Source organism: Nipponia nippon, unplaced genomic scaffold (assembly GCF_047370975.1).
Source record: "Nipponia nippon isolate SJK-2023a ecotype South Korea unplaced genomic scaffold, ASM4737097v1 scaffold_20, whole genome shotgun sequence".
Taxonomy (NCBI): Eukaryota; Metazoa; Chordata; class Aves; order Pelecaniformes; family Threskiornithidae; genus Nipponia; species Nipponia nippon.
In genome coordinates, this window is record NW_028262337.1 from 7,606,451 (window position 1) to 7,613,970 (window position 7,520).

The window sequence follows — 7,520 nt, forward strand, 5'->3', positions numbered from 1 at the left end:
AACCATTTCATGATCACTGTGGCCAAGACAGCCACCTACTGTCACATCTCCCATGAGTCCTTCTCTATTCACAAACAGCAAACCTAGAAGGGCATCTTTCCTAGTTGGCTCACTGAGTACCTGTGACAAGAAGTTATCTCCTACAAACTTCAAGAATTTCCAAGACCTGCTCATGGTATTCCCAGCTGATGTCTGGGAAGTTGTAATCTCCCATAAGGCCAGGGGCTACCAATCCAGAAATTTCTCCTAATTGCTTATAGAATGACTCATTAGTCCTTACATCCTGGCTGGGCGACTGGTAGTAGATACCCACCACAAAATCTCCTTTGTTTTCCATCCCCCTAATCCTCACCCAGAGGCTCTCAACCACATCAGCACTAACTGTAAGGGCTGTACAGTCAAACCTCTCCCTTACCTATAGTGCAACACCTGCACCTCACCTGCCCTGCTTATCTCTCCTGAACAGCCCGTAGCCCTCCATCCCAGCACTCCAATCATTGGACTTAGTCCCCCAGGTCTCACTGATACCAATAATATTGTACCTCTGGGAACTAATCAATGCTTCCAGTTCATCCTTTTTGTTTTCATACTGTGTGTGTTGGTGTACAAGTATTTCAGATATGCTCCTGAGCCCTCCATGCTCCCAGGAGCAGTGTAAATGTTCCCACTAGCATTGCCACCCTCAGGCAATGCCATACCAACCCTTGGCTTACCTACTGCAATCCTGTTAGTATCCCCTTCCCCCATCGATTCTAGCTTAAAGCTCTCTCGATCGGCCCTGCCATCTTACACCCAAAGACACATTTTCTCTATTGGGACAGGTGGATCCCATCAGGCCCCAGCATACCTTGTCCCTCAAAGGCACTTCCGTGGTTTAAAAGCCCAAAGTTTTGGTGGAGGCACCAATCCTGCAGACAGGTATTGATATCCTGGGCTTGCCTGTTTCTTCTGAAGTTTTCCCCCATTACTGGAAGGATTGAGGAAAATACTACCTGTGCTCCTGAATTTTTTAGCATTCTTCCCAGTGCTCTGAAGTTTCTTTTGATTGACCTCATGACATCATTTGTACCCACATGAAAGAGCATAAATGGATAGTAGTCTGGAGGTTGAACTAGGCTTTTCAGTCTTGTGGTGATGTCCCTAATTTGTGCCCCAGGGAGGCAGCAGACTTCCCTGAAATGAGGGTCTGGTCTGCAGACGGGTGCTTCCATTCCTCACAGAAGGGAATGACCAATGACCGTAACTCACTGTTGTTTCTTCTCAGCACTGGTCTTAATGCAGGTTTTGTTGTGAGGGGTTGGTCTCTCTGATCTTAGCAAGACGGCTTGCACAGGTTCCTCCTCTTTCTCATTATGCACTTCATCTACCGTACCCAGTATCTTAGAGGGTAACTTAGATGGTAAGGAGGAGTATCTCTTACTGCTCCATGCTGTAACCTTCTTCCACCCCTCCTTATCCCTTGTGACACTGTCTTCCTCCTGGCACAAAAGATATCCAGGACCTGCCTCTATAGTGGTCATGCTGAGTTGCTTCCATGCATCATAGATGGCAGAGTATGGCTCCACTGATCAATCCTCCCTCCCAGACTCTCGAATACTCCTCAGTTTGCTCACCTCCTCCTGCAGCTCAGCCACCAAGAAGAGCAGTTCATCCATCTGATCACACCTCCCGCCGTCTTGCTTACAATCACTTTCCATCTCTAGGAATATCCCTTCACACATCCCACAGCCAGAGACCTGGGTGGTCACATGCTTGAACAGGAGCTCTGTCTGTGTGGCTGCATTGGTTCTACCAGGTGCTAGAAGCTCAGGAGAAGCAGGGGACACTGCTTTTTGCTGGGTAGCCACCATGTTGCCACATGCATGCTGCGTGCCTGCCCACTGGGAATATATATGCTTCAGAGTCCATTGCAAAAGTAGATGACAGTCTAAAAAACCCATTTAGAGATAACATTAAAGCAGCTATTTCAGAAATAATAGATATGAAGAAAGGGAAAGCTAAACATTAATTCGTATTCTAAAGCAGAAGGTAGGAATTGCAGAAAGGTGGTAAGAGAAGTAAGTACAGGAAGACAAGTTTATAGCCAGCAGAGTTAAGGATAACTAGAAGTTTTGATTATATTCTCTTCTAATAAAAGAATTAGGCCAGGAACAGTTGACATGTTCAGCAAATATTTATGATCTACATCTGGAGAAGAGTCTTGTTTATGGCCTAATATGTGCGTGCACTTAGTTATAAAAGGATAGGTCAGGTTTACATATCTCAAAAGGACCCTTTTCCAGGGAAAGAATGATTCTATAAAGAAGCTGGTTCGGAGAAATGTCATAGCCAGAATCAAACAGGAGGTAGAATAGGTGGTCATAGGGGATTTCGTATATTACATATTTAGTGAATATTCTATCAAACTGAAACCAGTGCTTCTAGTGACAATGATCCCAGTTAATGGTGGCACCTGAAGAAAATTTTTGCCTCCTATAGTTAGTTTTTATTTCCAATTAGAAAATGTAATTTTATCACTATTCCTTTTGAAACAGTCTTAGTCTACAGTATTTTACGTTGCATAATTATCCTCCAAATTGCTTTCTGTTTATTTTTCTTTCCCAGCAATACTATCTTTCATCTAGCTTGGAGGATGAGGTAGGTGTTCATGCTCTCTGTCACATCTCCCCAGGGTGTTTGGTCTGTTATTTTACACATTATATAATGTTTGCTGGAGAAAGCCAATGGCTTTGGTGTCCTTTTTGAATGGAAGTGATTCATAATGTGGTTGAAGACTATGATTCAGCTTAACCCTTATATCACGTGGATACTGAATTACCTGCTCTCACTTGCATTTCAAGACTGCTTCAGCCTAATATGATACAATGTTCTTGATTCTGAGACTTGCCAGTAAACTCTCATTAACAAAGGAACACCTGCATAACTAGGACTATTTCTTCCATTCAAAGTTTTGCTTCATTTCTTTCCTTGAATTTTGTGCTTTTTCCTCCAATTTGCTTCTGAAAAGGGAAGCCTTTTACTCCCTGCTCCCATCAGGCATACATTACAGGAGGCAATGTCTTTTCTCCAAGGAAAGCTTTCAGTTCATCAAAAACACCAAGGAAGCATTTAAAAAACCAGAGGCCACACTTTTTCTTGCTCTGATTCAAAAACATTTTTCACATTAGTCACAGTCCTTTTCAAGGCAGGGAGAGGCGGGGCCCCTCGTTTTCATTCTTAAAACATTTTGAACCAAACAAGGATGTTTATACTCAGCCCTGAAGTTTAACTACTCCGTGCTTGTTGTGTTTATTTAATTGCTCAAACATTTCCACTGGAAATTCTCTCTCCATTTTGGAATGGAGAACAGAAAGACATGTGAGTTCTGGTGGTTCCCACAAACTGCCCCAATAATTGCATTGCCCACTCTAGCGGTGGAAATATCAGCCCTCAGACTCCTTTCTTAGATGACTCCTGGACCAGTTCTGCCTTGCTGATGTTGGTATTGAATTCCCCATTGACTTGAATGAAAGGAGAATCAAACTCACAGGAATGACAGTGAGAAGCAGGATGCCAATTTTATACCCACAAAACCATTGCTGACACCAGTCTAGGAGAGGCAGGTACTGAATTGTTTGGCTTTTTGGAAGCTGCTGCTTGATTCTACACCACTGGAGAATCTACAGAAACAAAAAATTGAATGCAGAGGAGAGGGCTATTTGAATTGTTTAGAGATGATTGCCTATGCTGAATTTGCATGTTGGGCAAGTGCTTTACAAAATGCCTCTGCCTCAGGGAGCTAATAAATTAAAACAGATTCATATAACCAGGACAGGTAAAACAAGTAGGAGGACTTCTTCCTTGCACTGCACTTTCCTCAGAAAGCACAGAATAGTTGTGTCCCAGTCCCCTGTATCAAGGATTCAAATTAGATCCCTTAATGCTAGCAGTGGCTGACTGGGGAGGAGATATTCTCAGATATTCTTTGCCCTCTTTAACATCCTAGTAGTGCCAGAGAAGTATAAACCAGCTTTAGTGTAACTGAGGATTGGGCTGGCACAATGTTAAGTTTGTTGCTTCTTTCATAGGAAATGCCTATATTAATTTACAAACACTCCCATAAATCACAACTGGAAAAAAATGTGTAAGTTAAATATCTTCCCTTTGCTGCCAAGGGGTAGAAATTGGGGCCTTACTGGTTATTTGCCCTTTGGAGACAGATCAGTAATGTGATGTGTGGATATCCTCCAAGCACAACTTCTGCATTTACATTGTATACATCCTTCGTGAGAGGTGCTGATAAACCACACCCAAACAATTCTGTTTTCTCAGGAATCTTCAGTCCTGATTCCAATCAGTTCCCTGGAAGCAACTTTTAACAAGACTATGACCTTCTACCAATTCTAGGCTGTGCAAAAGTTCCCCACAAAGGATCTGCATTATAAATAAACCATATGTGACCCATTGTGCTACACGTTCGTCTCTTATGTTGTGTTTAGCATCTTTCACCCTAAGTTGAGAATGCATTAAAAATGTATTGAACACAATATAGTAAATGAAAATGTAATAATGTAGTGATTTCATGAAATGGTATCAGTTTGATGCTCACTTAAAAATAATTTTTTATTGTGTCCTTCCGCTCTTTGAAATGTTGGCCACTTCACTAATGTTGTCAGTAAATATGGAAAAGAACATGAGATTCTGACATTTACCTTCTGAAATGTTTTAGGCAGGTTGCACTTTGATCTCAGTTGCACTTCTCATATATTTGGAGTTCAATACCAAAACTTCTTTGACTGTAACTTAGCCAGGAGCTCTCCCATGGCCCCACTTCTCTGCTAACTGGGGAAGTCTATAGTGGGAATGCTATATAATAGTGTCTGCTGATGTATTATTAAAGCTCTAATTTTAATAATGCACAAGGTAGGAAATTTCAAACTTATTTTCAGAGATGTTTCTGCCGTCATTTTTCACTTTTACACCCTGATAGGGCATTAAATTGCATAATCACAAAGCATCAGGTACCAGTGTGATGCAGTGAAAACTGAACTGCACTGTTGTCTGTAATGAACCATGCAGATATATATATACCTATAAATATATGTATAAGTACATGTGTAATTGTGCACATACATATATATATATATATATATATAAACACACACAGAATAGTGTTCTATCATACTGTATTTGGGGATATATATTGTACAATCATTCAATGTAAAGAAACACTTAACAGTAACGTCTATCACTGCTATCTTTAAAGGTAGTTGGGATTATGCTATGTGAACACCAGAGGGATTTGATTTAATGTCTGTGCAGAAAGTGGTAAATTAAGAGGGAAAGTAATTCTATAAACACAATTCTCAGTTACACAAAAGCTTCTTTAAGATGGGCCTAATTGTATCTACATTTATGCCTGCTTTAATGTCCTTGTATTTTGCCTAAGTGATATAAAGGGGCCATAATGTGAATATGTCTGTCTTTGTAGTTAGTATTATTGCACTTATGTTAAAGGTTTTTATTGTTTTGATTTTGGTTTGGATGGAGATTTGTATATAATTACTTACTACTTGTTTGGTTAACAATTATAGCATAAATACAATGCATTAGATAACCTCACAGGCTGCTGAAAGTAGATATAGCTCAGACCACCTTAGTTTTCAGACCACTTCAGTATTATTGTATGAATCTTTCTCAGTTATGATTTGTGGTGTTTAAGAATGTTATTCTCGTTGACCAAAATTCCTTCAACCATTGCATTTTACTTCTCATAAAAAAATAAAGGACAACATAGTGCAATGCTTTCTTTTTACAGTCTACATTTCTTTTTATTTATTGATTTGATTTCTGCAGCACCAATTTGATTTCTTAGTGTATAAGGATACGTTAGTGTCCCTTTAAATCACTTGTGAACCTTTTAATAGTACCCTATGTGTTTATAGAAGCTGCCAGAAACCAGTCAAAGCAGCAGCATGCCCCTAGCTATACCTTGCATGTTTGTGTATTATTTAGTAAGTGTGGTTATTTGGGACTCAATTATACTGCATGGTTTCTTCATACTGTTTTTGTTGTGGAACAAGCAAAAGACCCACAGCTCTAAGTACCTTTCAGCATTTAGCATGCTGAAAGCCTGCAAGGTTTCAATACATACTTCAGTTCATCAGAATTTCCAATTGTGAATGCTCCTATTTACATATTGTCCCTCAAAAAATAAAGACACTCTAGGGACCAATGTTATGAAACCCCACCTACATCGTTCTTTGTATTTCCAGCCCTTCCATCTCTCAGGCCTCATCCTCTTCGAATGCCTGCAAGATAAGAGGGACTATGTAGCATGCCTGGAATGTTTCTAAATCCAGCAACCAGTAGAGAAAAGAAGGAATCAGATTCCAGAGCCTAGGGCCTTGTATGGGGAGTACTCTCTTACCCCTGGACTCCCAAATAGTTTGGAAAGCGTGTAGATTTGGGGCCCTGCTGCTGGGCCATAGCTATCTAACATGTATGTAGTTATAACATACAAGAAATGTAAAGCAGAAGATAAGGAATATGTAGTTCCTTTGTCTAAGTGTTGGTTAGCAGCTGTAATTCTGAGGGGTAGAAGAGCGATGGGGGGAAAGAATTGTCAGCGTTGGTAGCAGCTGGCTGTTGAATTTTTTTGGCTGTAATGTCAAACTACATCATCAGTAACCCAGTCATGGAATTCATCTGCCATACAACAGAATCACATCAGGTTGTCTGTAACCGGATTTTCAAATGGTGGCCCATGGGCCATCTCTAGACTTTAGGGCACATCAAGAAGATCTGACTCCAACAGTTGCCAATCCTTAGGATGGACCTAGGTTGTAGTGACAGCCACCAAGCCTTTCATGTAACCCAGACTGAAAAGCTTCCAGAAGCTGCCATTTGAATTGGCGCTGCTAACCATCATGATATTGAGATTCCTCAGACTGCTTCACAAGGTAATGGGCACAATGAACTGCATTTGAAGTGTTTTTACACAAATGCGTGCAGCATGAGGAAGAAGCAAGAGGAGCCAGATGCCTTGGCCCAGTCCCTGAGATATGACATCATCGGCATAAGTGAAACCTGGTGGGATGAGTCCTGTGACTGGCGTGCCATGATGGATGGTTACAGCTCTTCAGGAGGGATAGGCAGGGCAGGCGAGGCGGGTGGGGTGGCATTGTATGTAGTGGAGGGGCTGGAATGCACGGAGGTAGCAGTTGGCAATGGCACAGTTGAGAGCCTCTGGGTAAGGATTAAGGGACAGACAAATAAAGCAGATGTCGTTGTGGGAGTCTGCTATAGGCCACTGAGGCAGGATGACGACACGGATGAGTTATTCTTTAAGGAACTAAGGGATGCTTCTAAGTCATCTGCCATTGTCCTTATGGGTGACTTCAACTTGCCAGATGTCAACTGGGAATACCACAGAGCTGGTAGAAACAGGACCAGAAGATTCCTAAACCATCTGGAGTACCTGATGTACTTCTTGGTACAGGTACTAAGGGAACTGACCAGGAAAGGTGCCTTCCTCGATC

The 7,520-nt window shown here is 41.4% G+C and overlaps 1 pseudogene; it reads right to left on the reverse strand.

Moving 5' to 3' along the window:
* Nucleotides 1-809: 809 nt before the first annotated feature.
* Nucleotides 810-1,850, reverse strand: LOC148055575 (uncharacterized; annotated as a pseudogene).
* Nucleotides 1,851-7,520: the final 5,670 nt, after the last annotated feature.